We start from the raw sequence: 26,203 nt of genomic DNA on the forward strand, positions 1-26,203 counted from the left end.
AGGTTAGAAGATCAGTGTTTACCCTTCTTACCTCTCGCAGGACTGGCCTTGAGATCCTGCTGGCTACCACTGCTTAGCTGACTCCAGCCTGAGGAAAGGTCTGCGTTCGTGACTTTCCTGCCTGACAAGAAGCAACTGAAGGGAAGGAGGGGTCTGTTTCGGCTTGCGGTTCTAGGGGGATACAACTTAACCTAGTGAGGAAGGAATGGCAGTAGGAGCATGAAGAAGCTGTCACGTACATCTATAGCCAGGAAGCAGAGAGCAGACAGGAAGTGAGGCTGTTACAGAATATCTAGGCTCTCCCCACAGTGACCTGCTTCCTCTGGAATGTCTCCTTCCTAAAGGTTCACAACCTTCCGTAGCAGCATGACCAGCTGGCCACCAAGTGTCTAGACACACAAGCCTGGGGACCAAAAGTCTCCCAGGTGGGGAGTGGTGGGGGTGGGGCGGGGGATGGTACAGGGAAGCTCTTGCCTTGGCGTGGCAGCAGGTGCCTATAATCTCAGCACTGGTAAAGCAGGGACAGAGGATCCTTGGGACTGGCCAATCTAGCAGAATTTCAAGCTCTAGGTTGAGTGAGAGACGCAGGCTAAAAATTACGGTGAAGAATGACCGAGGAAGATACCTGACATCAACTTCAGGCCTTCACACACATGTGCGCGTGCTCGCACACATGTATACCCAGTTTCCTCAGGTCTGGGCAACCCAGGATCCTAGCTCGTGCCCAAGGTGGTACACACCCTCCTGCTAGGGCCGTCCCACATCCCAAACCCTGATGAATGTCTGCTAGTGTTGGGCCTTCCCTATGGGAATAGGGAAGACAATGCTCCTCACAGTTCTTGGGTCATTCCCAGGTTGGGATGGGGAGAGATGGGGATAGCAGGTGTGTAACAATAGAGGACTGGTGGGCAGAATCTGGGGAATTAACACTTCTGAGCCAGTCAGGAAGAGAACCTGAATGAGGGAGGTACCAGTCCTTCTGTAATGCCAGGCTTCAGAGGCTGACTGTCAGATAGAGTCTGGCACTAGCATTCTGGCTTCAGATCCCATGGAACTGCACACGGTTTCCTAGTGTGAGCTGCTTTTGCGTGTGGAGAACCAGCACCTCAGAATCTCCAGCTCCACACCCAGTCCACAAGCTTTCAGGAGCGTTGTATCTGCCCAAAGGTGACCCAGGAAGCTGGGACCACCTGTGTTCCTGAAAGGGATCCCTTCATTTTCTTCCCCTACTTCTCCTCTAGAGGGCTTTAAGGTTAGGAGGCCTGGGGGTGTTTGGCCTTCCCTGCAGGCAGCCCCTGCCCTCCCGGGGGCCTGAGCACAGGCTCTGGCTGTGCAGAGGCTTGGAGCTCGAGGCTAATTGTGAATTAGGAGCCCAATTATGCCCTGCACAATTGGCTCTGCGCTACCTCCTCTTCCCGACAGACATGTATATTAATAGTTGGCACTTATTGAACCAAATATGAATATTCATCTTCATTTATATTTCAAGGCTTTTCCTCCTGGAGGCCCGCAGGGCTGCGACCAGCTCCAGCCCCATCACGGAGCTGACAGCTCACACTCCTGGGCCCTGACTCCTGGTTCGTGGGCGGCGGACTGGGCTCCCAGCTGTCCACAAACACTCATTAGGGGGGCCGGACCCAGCGAGCTGCGGAGAATGTGTAATCGCGCTGCGCGCTGCTAATTAGGGAACTGATGGGGCATTGAGGGCGAGAGGACGAATTCTTTAAACAGAGGACGGGAAACTTGAAGAGCTGTAATTACTTAGAGCAGAGTTCATCTCAGAACTTGGGAGCCAATGAGTCTCATGACAGCCCTGCTGCGTGGAGGGCAAGGAGGAGGTTGAGCGCACGGGACTAGTACCCATCCTCTAGGGGGCAGTGTGGAGCCACTTTCTGTAGACCTGATGCCACCCAGGTGTTTGAGCTACGCCCCTCCCAGGGGCAGTTTCCTAGGCCTCCCTGTTTCCTCTGCTAGCCCAGGCAGGCTCCTGCTCAGCTCCAAAGGCTCCCCTAGCACAGTGGGTCAAGCCAGGCATTCCCATTATGACGCAAGAACACTCCAACAGGGTGTCTCTGCGGTGTGCCTCCTAAACCTTCTATCCATTCTCAGGGTGTACAGCTTTGCGCATTGCAATGTGCGTGATTTCATCTACAAACGTGCTGGCATGCTGATGGCTACCCTGGGATGCTTGCAGCTGTGGCCTACCGGTTGAACAGGTCTTCCGGAGGAACTGTGGGTCCTACCACTCTCCGCTCGGAACCTAACTTCTCAGCTCTCACGTGAGCCCCTCCAGCTCCTAAAACTGCCCACACTCCTAACCATCTCCGGAAGACCTCGGTCCTTCAAAGCGCAACATAGTTTCCCTCATCTGTGGGTGCGTTTGAGCCACTTCCTCCCCTCCTCTGGTTTGGTTGGTGGTGAGGACAGCGTTAGAGGACAACCATGGCATTCCTTGTCATCTCAACCAGGAACTGTGGATCCCAAGGGGAATCTGAGCCGCTTTTCTCCCTTCTGCCAAGAGCTATGCTGTCTAATCCATAGCCACTGACCCCACAGGGCTATTTACATGAACTAAATGAACTTACAAGCTTGGTTTCTTATTCACACCAGCTGCAAATTTCGTGTTCAATAGTCACACAGAGAATATTAGCCTCTGAGGTTATCGACCGATCCCTACCGAGCATGTGGGCCTCCAATGTCCAATAGAACTTTGATTCCAAACCTTTAGGGATCTTTTAGTTAGAACCCAGAGGACCTCTGAGCGATAACTTCGCGGTGGGGGTGGTGAGGGGTTGCCCTTGAAAGTCAATGTTTAGCATCACCCCCCATCTGCCTCCCAGTTGGACTTTTGAAGCTGTAATTAACAGGGGACAGCCCTGTTTAATCATTGAAACCAACCCCTTAGCAACCTGGCCCCTGTGCTGCAAGAAGAGATCAGAAACAAGCATTCAGCCTGGGCCTGGCTGGAACCTCTACACATGAAGCCTGTGGCTGGGCCTTCTAGATGAGGCTTCCCATTGTGAATGGAGGCTTCAGGTAGCGAGAGGCAGGTGCCCAACCGGAAGCTCCCCTCCCCCTTCCCTGATGACCAGCCTTTCTCCACGCCCCTCTAGGATCCTCCAAGCCCAGTTGCTGCTCTTGGGATGGGGCTCAAGTTCTTGTCCCAGCAAGGTCAAAACCCATCTGGTTGCAAGGTGGTTCTGGGTTCACAGCATCCAGACTTTCTTCGTGTCCTGGGGCAGAATGCCAGGACAGAGAGCAGGAGTCACCTCCCCAGGGGCTCAGCTGGACTAGGGAAAGTGTGGGTACCTGAGCGAGCATTTCTTGAATTTCTGGGCATGTTCTAGACCGATGGGCTGCTGATAACCTGAGCTCTTAGCCCTAGAGATGAGCGTGTGGGTTGAGATCCAAACATCAGTCTTGAAAATGATCCTAGGAGAATCCTATACAGGCCGCAAGGATAAAGAGGTACCTACCTTGAACCTCCAAACCTCCTCCAAGAATGGGCTTCTCATCCAAAAAAAAAGCAACAAAGAAGTAAGAATTTTGAACATGGGTTAACATGTAGAAAGAAATTTCAGTTTTACTTCCAGGTTATTTGTAGGAAGTTAATGGCAGAAGAAGGATGAGGGGTTCAGATTCAAGGGGTCTTCCCTAGCATTGAGTTCCTAGCAACTGTGGGAAGCATGGTGGGCCACACGGTTGAACTAACCAGGACACTGTGGCTGGTTGTTATTTGAGAGAGGGGAGAAGGGAGAAGGGGAGTGATGGGGAACCTCGTTCAGTCAAGGGTCTTTGAGGAGCTGGACCAGATGGAATGTGGCTTTGGGTACCAAAAGGCCAGCAGGATGCCCGCTTAGCCTCTTCCCATTCCTGGATGTTAGACCCCATTCCTGTTTCCTCATTGTGACCCGTGAGTTTCCCTTCTAATAAGCAAAACCTTAGTATACCCTATTTGGAGCTAGTGTGGGATTATTTGATTCGCACTCTGCCCCACATGGGACTGAGTCCACACTTACCAGGAAGCCCCCTGCCGTGCCCCCCCCCCATCTGATGTGTTCTGCTTCAGGGGAGAAGTGAAATCTTGGTTCAGATGTGTAGATGTCCTTGAGATTGTCCAGGTCTAACCACCCCATTCATTGGCTTCAGGTACTAGGAAAAAAACACGTTATCCAGCTAGGAACAGAACTGTCTCATGTGCTTGTCCTAAGATTGGAAGTCAAGAGTGCTGTGAAGAAATCATGCCTTTTTATTTCTCAAGATATCACATATCCTCTGACCACTGTCCCCCAGCTCCTCCCAATGGTGGCTTTGCTTTTAGAGCTTGCTGGTCAGAACCTACAATGTTATGTGGGCTACAGGCATGTAATTGGGCATCTTACTGACCCAAGCAGGGAATGAGCTCGGAACCGGGTTGCTAGCTCTCCTCTGCCTACTGCTTTTGGTTCCGCGTTGCTGGGAGAAGTGTACCTGGAACCTCTCCTGGGGTTCCCGTTTTTAACCAGACCCTCTGGAGGTGCAGAGACTGCAGTTAAGCATGGGGGAGTGACGGGCACCAACGAGGATCTTCAACACACACTGCTTCATGTTCTGTGAGCTGAAAACCGGTCTGGAAGGACACATTGGACATGCACAAGGCTATTAATAAAACAGTGCCCTGATTTCCATCCTTCTAGTACACCCTCTGGAGACCATGGGAAGTTGGGGGGGGCAGGATGCTGGCATTCCTGGGTCCCTAGCAGAAATAATCTCTAACAGCCCCCAAACCTCACCCTCAACCTAGAATGGTTATTAACATATTAATTAATATTTAAAAACTCATTATGCCTTGATGATGGCTTCCTTAATCTGCTTTTATATTAATCGCAGCCACCAAGGAGCAATAACCATACTTACGTGGCAAAATGGAGTCATTCTACTTAATTACCGAGGAGGTTTTACAGGCAGTCTTCAAAGCTCGCAAACAATCAGAGGGAAGATGGGATGTCTTCCTTTTAGAGCCTCTGCTAAATTGGATGCTCCGACAGTGGGAAGTTTTATCCTGTATTGAGATGAAGTCTCCCTGCCCACACCCCTGTTCCTCCAGCCTAGAGCTCCTCGTTCCCTTAGCTATTGGCCAGGGGAAGTGGCCTGAATCCCCAACTGCACCTTGGCCTGCTACCCCTGGACCTGAAACTCTGAAACTGTCCTGGCAGCTTTAGTCTTCCAGGAGGGATGGGCCTGTAGCCTGTTCAGTTACCTGAGGGCTACTCCTGTCAGCACAGAGCCCCCCACTGCCTGTTACTTGCCAAGATAGGCTTCTACTACCATGTTTTCTTCAAACAATGCCTGGCTCTAAAAGGGGCTTACACAGCCTCTATCCACCATCTCTGTCCACTGTGCTGGGCTCCTTGATAGAAGCAGATGTAACTCAAGTTCAGTCTATTGGGACGCTTGTGATGTCACAAGCCTTCCTGTCCTGACAGTCTCCATCCTTGGTCCCTTGGAGGATTGAGGACTTCTGTCACATCTAGAGGGTCAGTCTGTACAGTGTGATGGCCCCAGTGGCCTTTGCCTCACCTGCCTCCTGCAGCTCCATTGATATTGGCGCTCACGCCGACATCAGGGTCTCAGGGGAGTCAGGAGCATATGCTGAGGCCAGGGCCCAGTGGATCTAGAATGTCATCTGTCCAGAAGGCCAGCAAAGGGTGCCTGTCAACGTCTAGAAAAGTTTTCCACTCCCCACCCTCCCTTCTGAGCCTGGCCACAAAGAAGGCCTTGGGACAGAAACAGAGTCAAATGGTGGTGTCCAGAGATGAGATCAGTTCCCTGTGTCTTAGAAATTATGGTGAAGTGACAGGCTGGGAAATTGGTGGCTCCCTCCCAGGATGCTGATAACCCTGCAGATCATTCATCACCCATGCAGGGATGGCCAGAACCATTCAGAACAGCTGCAGCCCTAATGGGACCACACGACCATCAGGATGGGACACAAAGAGCTGTCAACTGCCAGGTAGTGCTAGGAAGCCTGGCCCTGGACAGCTGGTAATTGCGTACTCGAATCAGGACCCAGGTCTCCAGGTACATGTGATAGTTAATCTTCATTGATTTAGAATCACTATAGAAATACACCTCTGGGCATATCTGTTTGGGTGTTTTCAGGAAGATTTAACTGAGGAGGGAAAACTGAACGCCCCTGAATGTGGGCCAAATAAGACTTAATAACAATAAAGAGAGAGACACGGATGAGATGGTTCAGTGGGGTGGGGAAGAAGATACCTTGTCCTGGGGGTTATGTGCATATTGGGGTGTAGGGCACCTCTTTGGGGGAGGGCATTTGCTTAGTTACCTACTTGGATAAAGGAACGAGATCAGATCCTCAGTGATCTCCTCCCTCCCAGCAGGTGCTCCCGTGGAACACCCCAGGTTGGGGTTTAGCAATGGTGGAAGAAGGGTCAAAGCAATGAGCCCAGAGCATTCTCACAGTTGACTGTGTTCCCAGGCTTTGAAGAGGCCCTGGGGCCAGGGATGGTGAATTCAAGGAGGGTGGGAGGGGAGAGAAGGCACTGAAGTCTACAGACCAGATATTAGTGTGGCTTGGATTGTTATATCACTGTGTTTGTTTGTTTGTTAGTTTTGGGCATGCCTGGCCTAGAACCCAGAGCCTCATACACACTAGTGCCCTCCGCCATGAAGCTGCATCCCCAGCCCCACTTGTTGGTGTCAGTTATGACTCTTCTCTTCAGACTGAACTTCTTATTCCACAGTGAGACCCCATGATTGATAAGCCCTGGCCAAGGCACTATGAGTAGCGTACCATGGGCCACTTCCAGGTGGAACATTTCATCTTGGACCCAAGGTCCTCCATGTTTCATAATATGTTTTCCTAAATATGAAACCTTACCTCTACCACAGCCACCACCAATGTGTTAGATCAGGGCTACTTCATCAGCCAGACCCAAGGTAAAGACAATTAATGTGGCTGGCCCAAAGTTGACTCATGCTGATTCATAACACAAACAAAAAAATAATTTCTGATACATACACCAAAATGTTTGTCATCACAGCATGACATAGCTTATATGTAACTGTCACCAACTTCACAGCCAGAGGTGTGGGCAGGGTTTTGAGGCTCAGCACTTCTGTGGGCACTAGGTGCTGGACCAGCTACCTGGGCAATACAAATGAAGTCCAAAGGGTAGCATGCAAGCCTGAGACCTTTCTCTTATGCCATGGGGATCACAAGGGATGCCTGCAGGTGGTTGCCTTCTTTGAAAGAAGAAGTAAGGCAAAAGAAAACAGAGGACTGTAGAGATAACTCAGCTGGCAAAGTATTTTCTTTGTACCAAAACACCAAAGTATTTTCTTTACAAGTACAAAGACATGAGTGAAAAGCCCAGTATCCATGAATAAAAAGAAGAAAAAAGCTTGGAGTTCTGGCACATGATTTTATTCTCAGTGTTAGGCAGATTATGCAGACTCCTGGGGCTCATTGGCCAAGCCTAGACTAGTTAGGAAGTTCTAGGCCAGTGAGAGATCCTGCCTCAAACAAAAAAGTGGATAACGTTGTTCTTTGGTTTTCACATGCACACATATGTGCACAAATATCTGCATATATACATATACTTGCACAAACATGAACACACACACAAAGAAACAGTCCTCAAGGAAAGACTGAATTCTGAAAGACAGTATTTATGCACATGATTGTAAGTTAATCTGAAAGATATTTTTGTGCTAGGGAAGGCTGCATGCACCCACTTAACTGGGAAGTATTTTCCCTGGTCTTTCTAAGGTGCTTGCATAGAGGAGTCCAAGAGCAAGATGAGATGAATTGTAGAAGTGAAAGTCCCACAATTTTGCAAATCTGTGTGACTAGATCTTGCAACGTTGAGCCTGCTGAACTCAGGTTTGACTAGATCTTGCAATGCTGAATCTTCTGAACTCAGGTGTGACTAGATCTTGCAATGCTAAGCCCGTTGAACTCAGGTGTGACTAGATCTTGCAATGCTGAGCCCGCTGAACTCAGGTGTGACTAGATCTTGCAATGCTGAGCCCGTTGAACTCAGATGTGACTAGATCTTGCAATGCTGAGCCCGCTGAACTCAGGTGTGACTAGATCTTGCAATGCTGAGTCTGCTGAACTCAGGTGTGACTAGATCTTGCAATGCTTAGTCTGTTGAACTCAGGTGTGACTAGATCTTGCAATGCTGGCCTACTGAACTCAGGTGTGACTAGATCTTGCAATGCTGTGCCTGATGAGCTCAGGTGGGTCTGACTCCTGTCTGTTCCCAACTGCCCCTTCCTAGCTCCAGACAGCTCGTATTCAGCCAAGTGCTGGGTCCATGGAGTACAGGGACAGGGATCTTGTGCCTGGTTGAGAGATGTGACATCAGATGAAAAAGACAGGAGGAACCCTGTCATGAGGGCTGCCAAGTTCTTCGGTCTAGAATTAGAGACTGGGGAGAAACAAAAGAGTGACACAGGGTCACAGAGCAAGTGGAACCACGCAGAGACTCCGGTGACACAGGGTCACAGAGTGAGTGGGGCCACGCAGAGACTCGGGTGACACAGGTCACAGAGTGAGTGGGGCCACGCAGAGACTGGGGTGACAAAGGGTCACAGAGTGAGTAGGACCACGCAGAGACTCGGGTGACACAGGGTCACAGAGTGAGTGGGGCCACGCAGAGACTCGGGTGACAAAGGATCACAGAGCAGTGGGGCCACACAGAGACTCGGGTGACACAGGGTCACAGAGTGAGTGGGGCCACGCAGAGACTCGGGTGACAAAGGGTCACAGAGTGAGTGGGGCCACACAGAGACTCAGGTGACACAGGGTCACAGAGTGAATGGGGCCACGCAGAGACTCGGGTGACAAAGGGTCACAGAGCAGTGGGGCTACGCAGAGACTGGGGTGACAAAGGGTCACAGAGTGAGTGGGGCCACACAGAGACTCAGGTGACACAGAGCCTTTCTGCTTGGCCCATCCTCCTTTCTCTTGGCTTCTACCTCAGAATATCACACCTTTATTTGCCACCATGTCCCATATTAGAAGTTCAGGTCAATCTTGACTTCTCCGGAACCAGGAACTAGAATTTCCAGGGTCATCCCTTTTCACCATGTCAAGTTCCCAAGAAACCAAAAGCAACAGCGTTGTTTCTTTTCTTGTTTCTTTTCTCCAAGTTTAACTTCCCACCACAACAAGGCCCCCAAGGACTCACCTTGTCCTGAGCAGATGGGCCACACGTTCTCTGTAGCACTAAGCTGTCCCTTCCTCTGGTTCCCAGCTCCCCACTGTCCCCAACCCTAGGGTGCGATGCATGGGATCAGTCCCATGCATAACTGTTTTCTCCACCTGTGAAAACAGTCCAGGGATGAGATGTCTCACCCGCACGTAGACGCCACCCCACACGTAGACGCCACCTGCTTTCTGGCGGGATGAAACCCATTCCAGCTCTCACGGAGGATTTCTGCAAGGGAAGCTGATAGCTTCCTCAAACTAAAGGGCAGATACGAGCACAGGCATCACCAACCCCACAGAAGTTGTGATCAACGGTCACCTGATACATCCCGCTCCCAACAGCATCCCTGTCCACCCCGGCAGTCACTTCCCTGGGACAGGTCTCCAGGACGTTCCCCGCCCACCATCATTGTCCTGTGGGTGTCCCTGCCTCCAGGCTGGCTCCTCTCCCCTCTGCAGAAAGAGCCCTCTGTGTGCTGAAGCCCATGTCCTCCCACTCCCCATGAGCCTCCCTGTGTGGAGAACCCTAGAGGAGCCAGATCTCAGGCTACCCCTCAAGGTCCTGCAGACTCTCGGCCCTATCTTGCTGTGGTACCATGAGCTACAGCCCTTGAACTTCCTGAGTGCAGAGTAGATTGTCCTGGCTGCCCCCCATGGGCTGTTAACCCAGTGAAGTCCGCGATAATGTCTTTTCAGCAGTTTTTTTTTTTTCCGTCGGAGGCTTTGGCACAAATGTTCAGCACATATTTGTATGAGGAAGCAGGAGAGAGAAAAGTAGAACAGCCTCTCCCCTGGGTCAGGCCCTAGGCACATTGTCTTCCATTTACAGAAGGTTGCCTGGCCTTTAACAGTGCTAACGTAGACACAGCAGTTTCCAGCCTGCTGTGAGACACGCGTTCTGAGTGATGCTAACCCTGGCTGATGGAGATCGCCAATGGAGGGATGCTAAACTGTGCGTGGTAGAGCTGCCAGGCTTCCCAGCCTGCTGTATCGGGAGTGCCCACAGATACTGGGAACTTTGCTCCAGGAGCCAACCCCATGTGACCTCCTACATCAGATAGAAAGCCCTGACTGCTCCTGCTTAGTTAGGCACCTCTACCCAGCTGAGGAACTTCTGTCACCAGCCCCACAGAGGGAAACCGCATCTCAGCTTTACTCAGACTCAATCTGCTCCCCCAACACTGCAGATGTCTCTACTGAAAGCAGTGTGGCCTGAGACACTTGGCCTCACAGGAGATACTGTGGAGATGCCTACTATCCTGGGCTCTGACTTCATTCTTTTCTAGGGTTGAGTATGGTACGATACAGGGTGGGATGGAGAAGGGGAGAGACATGGAGAGGAACAGTTACTCTGGAGGCGGTCTCTAGATGGATCTTTCTACTTGTACTGATTTGGAAGCTGTCCATCTGAAGGAAGTCTTGCCAGGCAGCAACAAGGCAGCTCTAGAGGTCTGTGAGAACCCTGAGATCCCAGGGGCTGTGAGGAGGGTAGAGGAGGTGCCTGGGGAGGATCTTGCCTTGTAGGACGCTTCTAGTGAGGCAGCACAGCCTTGGAAATGGGATGCTACAATCTCCATGCTTCCAGTGTCATCAGTCAACCTTGGCAACTGATCTCACCAAGATGAGAAGTTTCCTTTCCATACCATAGAAAGAAACAAGGCCATATATCAACATCCAAACTTATGGATATGAAATAGCGCCCTCACATTTGCAAGGGATGTGCTCTAAGACCCCCAGAAGATTCCTGATACCTTGCACAGTACCGAGCCTACATATATGTACAACTTTCCATGCATCCCACTCTGTCATTCCATGTTTGGTGTCCTGGTGTCTCCTTTGCATCACTACTCCTGTGCTTTGGGCCACTGTTTGGCAAATAGGGGTCATCTCACCACAGGCATTTTGATAGCAGACAATCTGTTAACCAATACAGCTAGTAAATGGCTGATGGGCAGGAAGTGTGCACCGTGTAGATACATTGGGCAAAGACATGATTCATGTTCTAGTTGGGACGGCAGAATGTTATGGATGGGTAATCTTCCTCATTGACTCATTGACTGGGTTAGAATCACTGTGGAAGCGCGCACATGTGGGGGGGGGGGCGTTTCCAGAAAGGTTTAAGTGAGGAAGGCGGACCCACCCTGAATGTAGCAATGTAGCAGCACTGCACCCTGGGTTGGGGTCCTGGACGGAACGGAAAGTGAAAAGCACACTGAGCACCAGCATCCACACACGCTGGCCACACTCCCTTCCTGACTGTGGGTGTGACGTGGACACTGCCACATGTCTCACGCGCCTGCTGCTGTAGATAAAGTGGCACTAGCCGTCCTGCCTTCTCTGTCATGACAGACAGCACCTCCGAACCATGAGCCAAACAGGAAAAAAAAAACCATTCCTTGATTAAGTTGCTCTTGCCAGGAATACTGTCACAACCGCAGAAAAAGTAACTAATAGAGTACGTGATGTCATTGTGCTCTTTCAACAGCATGCAGTTTAAAAACCTGTGAGAATTGAGGCTGGAGAGGTGGCGCAGCAGTTAAGATCGGTGACTGTCCTCCCAGAGGACCAGGGTTCGGTTCCCAGCACCCACACACTGTTAGGTGGCTCACAACTCTCTGTAGCTCTAGTTCCAAAGGATCCTCTGCCCTCTTCTACCCTCCATGGGCATTGCATGGCTGTGGTGCACAGAACGCATGCAGGCAAAATAGCCAAACATAGAAAAGTTCTTGAAAACCTAAGAAAAACCTAAAAATTGCATTTCTAGAGCATTGCATGTAATATTTTCTGACCATGGGTAACAGAAACCATGGGAAGGGAAATCATGAATAAAGGAGAGATTAGCGCTGTGGTTAAGGTCTGGAGTAGGCTTTCTGGGTTTGAGGATCACCTCTGTTCCTTAGAAGCTGTGTGCTCTGGACGGGCTGCATGGCCTTTCTGCACTAGTCTTGTAAAGTGGGGGGCGACGTGACCACTGCATCAGACAGCTGTAAGGGGAGAGGGGCTGACGACAAAGCCTTTCCGGCGGTGTTGGATGATATTAAGTGCCCCAGAAATGAGTCCTTTTATTTTCCCATGATTGCCCGGACTCTCTAAAGAAGAAAGGGGATTGGAATAGGCTGCGTGGAAGAAGGAGCCATGCACCGGGGCTTTGAAGGATTAATACAATTCCCCGTGGAGGGGAAGAGAGAGAAGGATATTCAAAGCGGAGGACACAGCTTGAGTGGGTAATTAGACTGTCCTTTGGGGGAAGGAAGAGGGGGGTGAGGTGTCTGGTACCAGCCAGAAAGGGGAGTACGGTGTGAGATGAGACCAATCTGAGGGGCTGCCCTTGTGGGGTGGCTAAGAAGCTTCTAGAAGGCTGATACCAGGGTCAAGGTATGGTCAGAAGTGAGTGTGTGGAGGCAAAAGTGGGTGGGAAGTTTTCCAGTAGGGAGGAGGAACAGCCACGAAGAAGCTAGCTATGAGGCCAGCCTTAGGATGAGGGGCAGCAGGGGTGTCCAGGTATGAGAAATGAGCACAGCCTCCTCACGGCAACAAGGACATCTTCTGGGTGCCCAGACCTGGCCCTTCTTTCTCTCTCCTCTTGCTCAGTGGAATTCTCCAAAGTCCCAGAGTGTGGCCTCTTCCTGCTGTGCCCCCACACTCTTCCCTTTCCATTCTGGGGATGCAGAGTGAGAATCTGTTTCTGGATTCTGTCTCTGGTTTTGGCCAGTGCCCTGGAGGCCTGTGGCCTAAGTTCAGTCTTTCCCCAATAACCTTCTTAGGTCTTGGGTCAATGAATACACATGCAGCGGCCCCACAGAGAAGTGCCAGAGGCAGCTCTTGCCCAGCTCCTGTCCCATGGTGCTCTCCTGGACACACACCTTGTTTTCTTAATCCCCCAACCACTTACTTGCTCATCCCCCAGTGCCGGTTGTTCTTCTGCCCTTTAGGTGGAAAAGAGAAAGTCGGATTAGCTTGGCTATGGTTTTTCTTCTTCCGCGATGGACTAGAACTCACATTAGGCAGTGTTCTACCACTGAGACAACCCCCCAGTTCCTTGAAAGTCAGATTTGCAAAGTAACTCTACTAATATTTATCAAGCACTTACAGCGCGCTAGGCCCATTATATCTAATAGGAGAAAGGGTTACTGTGTGACCTTAAGCAAGTCACTTAATCTTTCTGTGTCTTGTCCTCAGTTTTTGAACGAAGAACGAGGAACTCGTATCTACCTCACAGCCCTTTATAGAAGATTAAATGAGTAACATAAAGGTTTCTAACATCGCACTTGACATCTAGCAAATAATAAAACAATCATCCTTCCATTAGCACAACTTAACAAATTATTGTTCATTCCGCTTTCCAGGCATGGGAATGGCCTCTGGGAGGCAATGTGGGCTTGGGAAGTCACGTTGTTGAGTAAAACAAGAAAAGCAGTAGCTGGGTCTCACTTCAGAATCCACTCTCCTAACCCCAGCTAAACTGCTTCCTCGAGGGCCCCTTCTGGATACCATCTCCCAGAATCTGGTGCCCTCTGAGAGAAATAGCTCCCTTTCTTTCAGTGGTTGGCCTCTGATGAGACACTGAGGCTATCTCAGCTGGTCTTCCTCTCCTGTACCCCAGGGGAAGCCAGAGGCATTGGCCCCTAAAGGAAGCCAGCAGGTGGTATATGACAGCAGATCTGTAGGGAATTATTATGAGAACCCAAGGTAGGACCATTGGCAGTTGCAGAGGGACACTGGAAGGGCATGGGACAGGCTCACTTAGCTGTCCGGAGGTTTCCTGAGATGGATGGGGATAGTGAAATGGTCCAGATTTAGGGTCCCAACACACACCATAGGGTCCAGTGTCTCCAAAATAGCCTTCAAGATCCAAGGGACCCAATTCTTAGAACTTTCTAAGGGACCATTGACCATTGATGATGGTGAGGGGCCAGACCTGGCTCCTCTGCTGTGGGGACGCCTAAAAAGAGAGGTTCTCCACACTTGACCTGAGGCAAGACAGATTGGGAGCCTTGTTTTCCCGACTATGAAATGAGCTACATAGCTCACCCGAGTGATTTCTGAGGGAAGCAAACTGGTGCTGGGAGGCAGCCAGGCCTGGGGACAAGAGTCCTGGGAATTCGAGTCCCAGCTTCCCACTCTGCTTGGCCCTTTGACCTGCTCTGAAGTTGGGGACTTAGGTTTTTCCAGTTGGAGAAGGAAAGATGAACGGTCACAGGTGAGGGGCTTTGCTAGCACCTATATGCCCTCAAGGAAGGACCCCTGCTGAGGGGCATCTGGCTTGTCCAGAGATGTCTTTCAAGTTTATTTGTGGCAAGGAGGGCTGCACCCTGTCATCTTAGGGTAGGTCCTGTGACACTGGAGCCTCTCTGCACCAGGACAAGGTGCCCAGTCCCATAGAGACAGCTTGAGCTAAGCATACATTTGGGGACCTTTGAATGTTCCCGAGCATGGAAGATACCCTGATTGGAATCCTTTCTCTTCTCTTCTCACTTTCTCTCCTACAGCTTTTATAAAGAACTTGGAAGGAAGCAACCAGAGGCCATCAGGGTTCTCAGCCATTGGAGGTGCTCATTTGCATATGGAAACACCCTTCATTCCTTAGAGCAGAACTCCTCAAGGCTCTCTGCTGTTCCGGTGTCTGCCACAGGGAGCACCGAGAAAATCCAGACTGAGCCAGTCAGAGCAGCGAGGAGGACTAAGCAGATGCAAGGGTGGGCAAAGAGGGGAGGGGACCCGGTGGAGAAATCTTCCTCCCAGAGCAGGATTATCTGGGCCCATTAAGTTCCCGCCCCTTGGTCTTGCAGAGCGCCTCCTGAAGAGAAAACCTGGCTGGCCATTGGCTGTTCCCACCCAAGTCAACCCTCAAGACTTCGACGGTCACCAGATGGTGGCGCGCCGGCCATCCCGGTCCACTGCGCGCCGCCCTGCGCCCTCAGAGCGCACATCTTTCTAATGGGATAAGGCGTCACACAGGTCAGGGAACAATTTATTATTCTGCTAGCTGGAGCCAAGTTTCTCTTTGAAAAATGGTTACTCCCGGAGTCGGCAATTACTTCAAAATAAATTTACCAAAGACAAAATTGTGCCTCTTGGGTCAGTAAACGACTTGCCTGTTTGGGGCTGAGCAGACAAGGTGTTTATTAAGGACCGCCTTCGTTTCCTGTGCAGGTTTTTCAGTTTGAATAATTGTCCAATTAAATATAATTTGGAAGTCGGTGCTAACCCAGTGGCTAGATTGCAAGAGGAAGAATCACTCGGAGGCGTGCATTAATAAATCCCGCGGAGCCCCATCGCTCCCCAAACCCCTCCTTTGGTTTAATTTTGAGATTTTTTTTTTTGTCTTCCTGCAGCCTATAGTTTTTCGTTTGGAAATGAGCTTCTTTTCCCTTAAGGATTCCTAGGCCTTGCTTCCATCTGTCTGTCTTCTCCTCTCCAGCAAACATCTGTACCAAGGGTTCCACAAGGCTTTCTCCGACTGGGACCTCACACAGATACTGGGACTAACAGCCGGTTCTTTTATGGGCAGCACGCTCGTATTTTCTTTGCCCAACCTTTGAGTTAACAAACACCTAGAAGCACTTTTTTTCCCTCAAAGCCAGGTCTTGGGATGGACCAGGAGGAAAATCAGATATAGTCCTGTTCCTCAAAGATGATTCAGCCCTGGGGGGAGGGCATATAAGCCGGCCACCGACTGTCAACCCCAGCCCTTCATTGTTGCACATTGGGGAAACTGAGGTGGTGCAGGTAGAAAGAGAGCCATCTAGGCAGTGGTCCTCAGCCTTCCTAATGTTGCAACCCTTTAATACAGTTCTTTGTGTTGTGGTGACCCACAACCATAAAATTGTTCTCTTGCTACTTAATAACTGTAATTTTGCTACTGTCATGAATTGTAATGTAAATATCTGATATATAAGGTATATGATATACAAACTCCCCAAAGAGGTCACAACCCTTCGGCTGAGAAACATTGATGTTGGGAGTAACTGGGGAGCAAGACCTGTTATACATTACCTGTTATACATTATTCCCACCCCCAGGGGCATACGCTAAGGGCTCTGTTCAAGATGCTCCATCCTCTTGGGCATGGGTTGTGGAGGGCAGCGGGGGGATCTGAGCATTTAGGTGATGCTGTCCTGGCCAGTCAGTTGGGTGCCATGGGGTGAAACAACATCACAGTGGGCATCTCCTTGTTACACAGTGTCAGTGACATTGTCCTAGACATAGAAGACATTTGTCCTAGGCAGGAAAGAGTGACAGTCAATATCTAGGCCAAGCCTTAGGCCTACGCTCTAGGAGCCGAGTCCAGTCTGGACACTCTTTGGCACCCCATCTGGAAACTGATTCGTGAATCAAAGAGTGACCCATGTCCTTGTATTGGCCTGTCATAGTCACTCATCCATTAAACAATTATCCATGGAGCCCCGCTTCCACTAAACCCTGTTCTAAGTTCTGATGACATCAAAGGGCCACAAAGCCTTGCTGATGTGAAGGGTGTGTGTGTGCACGCACGTGTGTGTGTCATGAGTGTGCGTGTGTTTTCTGCATTTCTTGAGACAGGATTTCATTCTCTAATCCAGTCTGGCCTGGAACTCAAATATGTATTTCAGCTGGCCTCCAGCTCAAGGCAATCCTCCTGCCTCAACCTCCCAAGTCTTGGAATTATAGAGATAAGCCATCACACTCAGACAATATGGAGGGTTTTTTTTTTTTTAGTGAGAAAGACAACACAAGCAAGAAGACATAGTGTGATGATTGTGATTAGTGCTATTTAGATACACAGAGCGTGTCCTGTCTTAGGGAATGTAGTGCTTGTGGGGGAAATTTTAAGTGGGGTAGCTGGTGTTACTGTCACCAAGTAGTTGGCATTTGAGAGGAGTCTTGAAGTCGGTTAGGGAATGAACCCAGGGACTGTGCTGGGTGGTGGGAGCGCCGGCGGGGTGCTTTCTGGATCTGAAAACAGATTTCCCTTAGGAGCATACAAGTGTGTATGTGTATGTGCCTGTGTGCATGCCTCTCTCTCTCTCTCTCTCTCTCTCTCTCTCTCTCTCTCTCTCTCTGTGTGTGTGTGTGTGTGTGTGTGTGTGTGTGTGTGTATTATTCAGCAGGGCTGGGAGGAGCAAGCAAAACTTTAGGTGGAGTGAGTCTCAGATGAGATGCAGTAGACACAGGAAGTTAATGAGAACTGGCCGAGTTTGTAAGGACAACGACGAGGTTCCTTTCTAGGCTCTCTGCTGCCTCAAGTCCCTACAGCTCTGTGGCCTCAAAGCTTCTCTACAGGCCCACAGTGACCTCCCCTGGCTCCTCTGAGAAAAGTGCTGGCTCCCAGGCAGCGTGGTGGAGTCCTGTGCGAAGGAGGCATGGAGCAGGTGGTGAGGAGGAGGCAGGGACCCAGGAGGTTGGGCCCCTCTGGCTGTTCTTCCCCATTCTTTCTCACCCTCATAGGAAAGGAAGGAAAAGCACTTGTCCGCCCATATTCACAGCCATGGAGGTGATCCAGGTTGAAAGAAAATCAATAAGATGTGTCCATTTATGTGGTACAAAGGAAGAGAGGTCTGCAGACAGAAATAGGCCAGGATTCACACGCGGGCGACTTAATAAGACTTTCCCCCAGTTTGAAGAGGACGGTAATTTAGATTTGCCTTTGAACGTCTCCTTTCTGTGCCTCAATAACTCTCTGGATCAACCTGCTTAGGAAGCAAGGGAAGAGAGATTGGCCGACTTCTTAGAAGACAAGCCCGTTCAGGAAGGCCGCTAGCTCGGAGAAGTTCAAACACTGGCCTTGAGAAAAGATCAAAGTGCCGCGTCAGCATATCCTCGGCCCATTGATCACGATTGAGGCCTGGGCCTGGTGCATTTGGGCTGAAGCGGGACAATGAGAACAAGGGCCAGACTGCCAGGAGGCCTCCTCTGAGCATCTGCGGAGCTGGAGACGCTCATTACTGGTGGCGCAGCTCAGTGACCAGGTGGGGGCAAGAGGCAGCTAGGCCCTGTGTGCAGAGTCTGGGCCTTACTGTACACATATGAAGGCCCAGGAGCCAAGCAGCCCCTCTTCAGGCTGTGGCCCATAGGAGCCAGGCTGGCTCTCCCTCCTTGGTGGACCTAGTTCATTTCCTTAACCAAGGATTTCTGCAGAGTACGTGTAGGGTGCCTACAGGAAATGGTAGGTTGAGTTTTGCTCACGGAGTTCACTGAGAACATAGCCAGCAACCCAAAAGATGGAGCCTGGCCTAGCCAGACTTTGGGTAAAACTGGGCCACTTATTTGGTGTGCCTAAGGGACTCTTTCCGTTGGCCTGTTCTCCCTGTCAGGAAATGCTAGAGTCCTGGGGCGGGTTCAGGAAGCTTGGAGGGCCCCTGCTGCAGAAAAAGTCATCTCAGGCAGATTCTCTATCCTTTTCCAGAGACTGAATTCAAATATCTCTGTAGTCATCTTTCTATGAGAGACAAGTATCCTGCCCTTGTTAGCCAGACATCGTGGCACACAGCTGATATCCCAGTATTTAGCAAGTGGATCAGGAGTTCAAGATCATCCTCCGATACATAGTTTGAGGCCATCCTGATCTACATGAGACCCTATTGCTTTGTATCGCCACATTGCGTCAAGGGCCTAAAAGCAATGGAGCCTCCGAAAGTGAACTAGAGCCTTTGAAACTGTGAGCCTTTAAATTTTCTTTCAGGTGATTGTCATAGTGACAAAAATCTAACATAAATTGTGTGTTAAAATGATATGGTTTTGAGTTTTAAAATCTAATAATAATAACGGGCTAAATAAGTAATTAAAACTGATCTGGTCTTTTAAAATTTGACTATGGCTCATAGTATGTCTTGTTTGGACAATTCTGGCTCCGTGGTCTCTGAGCAGGAATGTTCTAGGCATCTTTGATTTCTGTGGTGGGTATGAAAGTACTTGAACTAGGACCAGTTGCACAGGGATGACCCAGGCAGTTAAAAGAGAGCATCCCTACCTGAGGAATGATTAATACCTGAAGGTAAGCCTTTTGGAAATATCCTTCAGACTTTTCTAGTGCCAGGAGCCAGTGGCCATTGTAAGGGAAGAGGAGCCACTTTCGAAGCATTTCTCTCACTGGGGACAGAGGACGATGGAGGAGAAGCAGGAAGCTCCAGGTGCTTCTGTCTTCCATCTCTGTGGAGTATGTGATGGCCAACAAAGCACTGGCTACTTTTCTGGTCTGCGATAAAACACCGCGATCAAAAACAGCTGTCAAGCGGGGTTTAATTTCGCTTACTGTTCTAGGGGGAGAGCTCATAACGGTGGGGGAGACATAGCATGGTGGCAAGAGCAGGAAGCGCCACGCATAGGAAGCTGAGAGAAGGAACAGGAAGCAGAGCGAGGTTATAAGCCTTCTGAGCTCACTCCCAGGGACACACTTCCTCCAGCATGGCTGCATCTCCTAAAGGTTCCATCATCTCCCCAAACAGCGCCGCCAGTTGGGGACCAAGTGTTGAAATACATGAGCTTGTGGAAATATTTCTCATTTAAGTCACCTAAATAGTAGAACGGGTAACCAGGGCCAACTGGGCTCCAGAAAAGGCCTGGCAACCCATCCTGGGCTAAAGAACGGACCCCAGGGTTGTCTGAGCTGAGGTAGGTACCTCAGTCCATCTGTCCTCTGCACCTGCACTGGCTTGCTAGCTGGGGTGGTCCTTCTGCTCACCAAGCAGCACCTGCCTGAAGCTCTGAGAGCCAGGTCCTTGACATAGCCTCAGACATCACCCTGTCCTGAAGCATGACACCCCAGGCAAGCCCAGCCAGAGCCAACAGAGGAGCTAGGGGAGCTTGCACAGGGGCGGGATGAAGCCCTATTTCATCTGAGCAACTTCAGAAAGGAAGAGGCTAGGAACCACGAGGGAGGGAGGGAGGAACAGCCTTCTAGAGTCCGGTAGCTCCTGATGACTGGGGTCTTCACTGGAAGCTGTGTTCAGGAAGAACAGTGTCCCAGGAGAGACAAAAATTCCAGGTGATTCTGCTGAAAGAATGGGGAAATGGATTGTAGGGCAGGTTGGGGTGAAATGGTTCAGCTAAGAGCCAGGGGCAGTCTGAGGGTTAATAGAGTCTCAATGGGTAATAGATGAGAGTCGTCAGGACTCAGGAAGAGTAGTAAGACTCTTTATCTGTCCCCAGATGAAGCCCTGCCGTGGGGATGTGTTAGCCAAGCAGGCAGGCCCCATACCCTGCCACTCAGCTGTCCCAGGACACCTGTCAACATCCCTTCACTGCTCCAAGCCTTGTGAGCAGGGTACACCATTGTGGCCTTCAGCAAATCACCCTGAGGGTGGACGCCGGGCTTGTACTGAAGCCTTGGGCCCCCTCTAAGCCTTGGTCTTCTCATCTGTGCCATCCTTTGGGGGCCCTGGCCATTGCCTATCCATCCGGGAGGACCTGGGCAGTGGGTGCAGCCAACGCCCCTTGGTGGGGATGAGATTCCAGCATCTCAGCCTACATGCCTGACCCCACAGCTCCTGACTTGCTTGTGGGCTGGGGTGGGAGATGAAAGCTGCTCCCCCTCACATCCCTTCAGAGCCTTCAGGCCAAGTCTCTTCACCTCTCCCCTTCTCCTCTGCAGCACGGTAAGAATTATTATTTTTTAAATCCTCATTGGAATGCTAATTTTGATTTTGAGTGTCTGTCATGGGTTCTTTGAAGTTTTTCAGACAAAATAAGTATCTCCTTAACAGAGAGGATTAGTGCCTGCTTGTTTAGAACCCTCTGACTGAGAGTGACAAGCAATTTCAGAATCTGTGGGGTTTAGGGAAGGCTGCAGGAAGAGGGGCTGCCTACCTCCCTGTGGTCAGCTTTCCATAAATGGCTTAATGGGGTTAGAGTTTAACCCCTCAAACAGGGATCAACGCCCTCAGCCTGAAAGCCAATGAGCGGCGAGGCAGAGCTTGCTATTTAAATCCAGCAGGACTTGGTTAGAACTCTTTTATTCTCTTAAGTTTAAAGAAAACAAACCCATTTCCCTTGCAGGATTTAGGACCCACCTCAGCTGTCTGCCACTGTAGCCTCTGCCTCAAAACGCAGCCTTCCCTCCACAGGTAATTCATAGCCCAGGCTCAGCCCAGACTGGGATGCTCCTGGCTTTATGATTCCGCTCAATTCAGGAGTGCTAATGGGGCAATTTGTAAAGAAGGAAATATAATGAGTTATCCCAAAGCCCAGCAAGGACTCGACAAACCGGGCACTTCCCATCCATCAAGCATCCTAGCGTGGTCGAAGACCAGCAGGGCCAGAAATCTTGTGAGGCCACTGGGAATGCAGGCTTTGCTTGGCCTGGATGTGCGCGCCCATTAACTGCTGCAGCCATCCCCTTTGCTTGTTCCCCCAAGTCCTGTGGCCCTGGAGGGCCAGAACCCCTGGGGACACAGTATAAGGAAGCAAAGAGGTTTATTTGCTAGAGTGAAATGATTGAGGAAGACATCTTAAAAAAAGAAAGCATTAGCACAGCATGTGAGGCTCATGGAAGGCTGTGTGTGTGTGTGTGTGTGTGTGTGTGTCCCAGGGCCCTCACTGCCAGCCACGCTGGATGAGGCTACTTGGACTGTGTTTGACTAGTCCTTAGGCCTAAGGTTGTGGACGATGTTGGGCAATCAGATTCATCCAGTGACATCTTGACGTGAAACTCCATCTAACCTGGTCCTGGGGTGAGACCACGAGACCTTCTGTAATGAGCAAGGGATGTGCCAAGTCTACTCTGGGGGACAACAGTGTATGGACTTGAATGTGAGGCCCACAGAGTCCCTCTCATAAGCACAGTGAGGCTCAGAATGGGGGAATGAATTGCCCAAGGACAGTTAAGGCAATAGCAACTTGTTACATTGTGTGTACATTATACTCTAGACCCCAGTATGGTTGAGGCCGGGAGTCAACAAAAGGCAGCAGAAACTGGAAAGGTTTAGAGGGCTCATCAAACAAGTTTAGGTGCCAGGCCCCTCAGTGCAGCAGCTCAATTTGCCCATTCTTCACGATGGGCTCCCTGGATTGGGTCTTCTCTTTTGTGCTTGCTCTGGCCTGGGAGCCTCAAGCACAGGGATCTGGCCCCGTCTGAGGACTGCTGGCACACACACAGGTGTCTCTAGGTCAAAAAGATGCCTTTTCTTTTCTTCTGTTGTTCGACCTCTCTCCTGGACCCTGGTAATCTCGCCAAGTCCCTCAATGTCCTTTTACCAAAACTGCAGGTTAATAGGAAGGTCCTGAGACCAGTGTGTGGACAGGCAGAGGTCTGGCCTCTGTGGGGACTGCTGAATCTCAGGCACAGTGTGGCTTGTGTTCCAGATTGGTCCACATGCCCCACCCATTGGGTCCTGTCTTCTTTCCTTCCGGTTTTATAGACAAGTTTGAAATCTGCCTCCCCCCAAATCCAAGGACAGTCACCGTGGAGCCCCGGAACGGGCAAGTTCCACTGAGAGGGCCAGTCTTCTCTCTTGTGTGAATACATAGCTACCAGAGCTGAAACTTCCTGTGGCCCGGGGATGACCCTGCATGTGCACTTGATCTTCTCATTCATCCTCTCAACGCTACTGTGCCGAGATGCTTCTGCTCTCTTTCACGTTTTCAACAAGGAAAGGGGGACACAGACAAGTTATACAGCTTGCTTAAAGTCACCCTCCCCCCGCCCCGAGCCCCACTGACGTGACCTGAACTGGGCAGACAGGGACATTCTGCCCCCACCAGATCAGGTGACAGAAAAGCAGGTCCTGACCTGGGAACTTCTGCGAAGAGCCTGTTGAGTCTTGGGGCAGACACTGAGGCTTCCTAGAATCAGTGAGGGACGGGAAGAAGGCAGAGGATACAGTGCATTGACTTCAATTTGGAGGAAGACCCCAAAGGTCATTGAGTCAACCGAATCCATGCTTCCACGGCTTCCATGTGCCAACTACAGGGTCCTATGCCCCGCCCATGAAATTTCCCACAAGTCTCCTGGCAGCCTCGCTGTGGATGGAAACTCAGCAAGACTAACTAATTTATCCAAGGTCACACAGCTACCAAGAGATTTGGCTCAGTTTTAAACTAACAAGGTCTAGTTCCACAGCTGGGTGCATGTGACCAGGTGTAAGAGAGGGGCATATGGAGATGGGAAAAGAGGAGGAAGGATGGTTAGAACTGCCGTGGCAGGCCAGGGAGGGCATGTATGGGCCCCGGTCACCCAGAACTAGTACACTAGAAACTGACACCAGTCAGCAGGAGAGTCTCAAGAAAAGAAGCCTCTCCTACCATGGAGTAGAGGAGTCAGGAGGCTGCAGGGATTGACCTCAGTCCCTGGGTTGGTACGTCTATCTTCCCCTAGGGCAACGAAAAGTAGAACCTTGCTGCTCCCTACAAGGGCGGATGAGCATAGGCTAAACTCTTCTTCACACCACTTCAAAGAGGCATTCCAACCCTCAGGGGCTCCAACACTGCTTCATTGCCCTTCTCTGCACCTCCTCGGTGTCCCACCCAGTCACCACTCCAGGCTCCCCAGCATCCAGTGCCCTGGGAACGGAAGGGTTACCGCAGATGCCGCGGAGTGGAGGCTGCTGTTCCCCGGCGTTAAGCAGCTTTAGTGTCTCCTACCCCAGCCCTGATTTAAAATTCATAAATGCTAATCCTTCATAATTTACGGTTTAAAAGCAGCCCCACTCACAGGCCCCGTGGCTACAGCTCTGTCAGAGTAATTATGCCGCCAAGCTGAAATTGGACTACTAACTGAGATATTAAACAGGGGGGGAAATCCTCGCGCTGGCAGCCGACCCAATTATTCCAAATAAGCAAACAGATTAGTGAGTAATTTTCCAGTTAAATTTGGTGATTGGTGCCAGAATTGTATGTTAAATATTCAGAAGTAAATAGATTAAAGATGAAATGTGCCCCCCTCCTTTTTTTTCTGGGCTTAATTTACTGTGTATATTAAAACTTTTTCATGAGGAGGAAAAAAAAAGTAAAAAAAAAAAAGATAATTAAAAAATCCAAATAAACCCCTCCGGGCGTCCCAGTGAAGCTTGTCAGAGGCCAGAATGGGGCCCTCCAGCTTCTTCTACTTCCCATGCCTCTTGGGAAGAGTGGAGCCCAACTCCAATCCTCCCAGGGGATACCTGAGTGGGACATGAAATCTGGGTGGGCTGAGGACCCCAGCACCCACATGTTGGGTTGTATTTCTTTACAAAGAAAAATTCTAAATCTATTAGGGATAAAATCATGCAGCTGCAGAGAGACAGACAGGGGTGCAGGCACAGAGCCAGGTCTGACACTCAGGTACCAGTGTTCAGGACTGGTACTCCCAACACTGTGCTTTCCCGGTTTGGCTGTGCTGCTGGACTCCTGTGAATCTCTGCCCTAGCACACACACACACACACACACACACACACACACACACACACACACACACGAAGGCTGGGCCTCCTTTCTCTTTAGCTGCCTACTTTTCCTCCCACCCCTTCTTTAGATTCTCAGTAGATTTACCCCATCTGTGCATCTGACAGAGATAAGACTGTGAGCCATTGTCCCAATAAGCAAAAGTAGAACCAGAGGCCCAGAGAGGCCTCAATACTGTCCCCAGGCACCCAGCACTGTAGGATCCAAAATGAAAACCCAACAACTGCTTGCCTGTTCCGCCTTGCTCTCTGCTGCCTCCTAGAGGTTACAGACGTCTGTCACAGGTTCATCTCTGGCAAGAGGGCAGACAACACAGCATAGATGCAGATGCAGACACAGATGCAGCCCTGTGCCCTGTCGGAAGTGAGCTGGTGCAAGAGGGTCTGCAGGTGGTGAGGGGTCAAATAAAGTTCACAGGCTTTCAGAAGGCAGCTGGCCAGAGCCTTCAGTCTGGCTCCTGTTCTGCTCTTCATCCCTCAACACGCCAATTCCAGGCCTGGGAGTAATCTCAAGCACAGCTTCCTCCAGGACAAACTCCTAGCTTTCTCTCTCTCTCCCAGGGATCCCCTTTCTGGAGTTTTCAAATCCTTCCCATGTAACAGAAGACGGGGAAGCTCAGAACACATTATCAATCCAATCCAGAGGCTTCCTCCATTCGTATCTGGCTGAGGTATCTCAGTGGACCAAATGATGCTAGGAGCATCCCCTACTGGAGTTTATCCCTGTGAAGGACTGAGGGGAAGGGGTAGCTGGAGTTGCTTCCCCTAGCGTATGAGGGCTAGCCCAAGCCACAGGTTGGTACCCCATGTAAACACAAGCCACATGGACAGGCCTTGAGGCCTGTAGGCCAAGCAGAGGAAACAACAAGGACATCAAAGGGACCTGCCTGGCTCAGTTTCCTCTGACCACTAGGTTACATGTTCACAAACAGGAATCTCTTACAAAGCATGCCCCTTTACATACACAAACACAGAGTGTCCTAAGCAGCATTAACCAACCTGCCCTTGAAAGGTTACTACTCCCATGTAGATGTTTTGCAAATTCTCAGAAGCAGTGATCTGGAGAGATGGCTTGGTAGGTAAGTGGCTTGAGGACCTGAGTTAAGATCCCAGCACTCACGTAAAATGACCGTGGGCACCTGTGACCCCGGCCCATAGGAGGGCAGAGGTAGGAGAATGCCTGGGGCTTGCTCCCTGCTAGCCTTTCTCCAAGTTCAGTGAGAGACTCTGTCTTAAAGAAGTAAGGTGAAGAAAGACAGAGTGGGACCCCTGATGTCCTCCTCCAGCCTCCAAATGAGTACACACACACACACACACACACACACACACCACAGACCTATACAGAAACACGTGACACCAAAGCTCATGTTACCTGCTTTCATTTGCCTCTTCCTTGTCCCCCAGAAGATCTGAGTCACCTCTGGGAGACCCCATAGAATTATTCCACCAGAGGGCAGGCAACAGAAACTGATCTTCTTCTAGCTTGGGCTTCCTGGAGTTGCCCTCTTAGGGGCCCCTTCTTTGTGGGTATAGTAGAGTTGATTTGAAGCCACAGCTGCTCAGAGCTGAGGACAGACTAAGGACAGACAGTAGGTACAGACTGGAGGGCGGCCCCAGCTGGAGGTCTGC

The 26,203-nt window shown here is 50.5% G+C and overlaps 1 long non-coding RNA gene across 1 annotated transcript; it reads left to right on the plus strand.

Moving 5' to 3' along the window:
- Window positions 1–324: 324 nt before the first annotated feature.
- Window positions 325–7,399, plus strand: LOC125417146 (uncharacterized). The gene is made up of 4 exons (XR_015738285.1): window positions 325–425; window positions 2,110–2,374; window positions 5,906–6,060; window positions 6,614–7,399. It is a non-coding gene; the product is annotated as an uncharacterized LOC125417146 (long non-coding RNA).
- Window positions 7,400–26,203: the final 18,804 nt, after the last annotated feature.

This window comes from Myodes glareolus, chromosome 7 (genome assembly GCF_982192425.1).
Source record: "Myodes glareolus chromosome 7, mMyoGla1.1, whole genome shotgun sequence".
In the NCBI taxonomy this organism is placed as follows: domain Eukaryota; kingdom Metazoa; phylum Chordata; class Mammalia; order Rodentia; family Cricetidae; genus Myodes; species Myodes glareolus.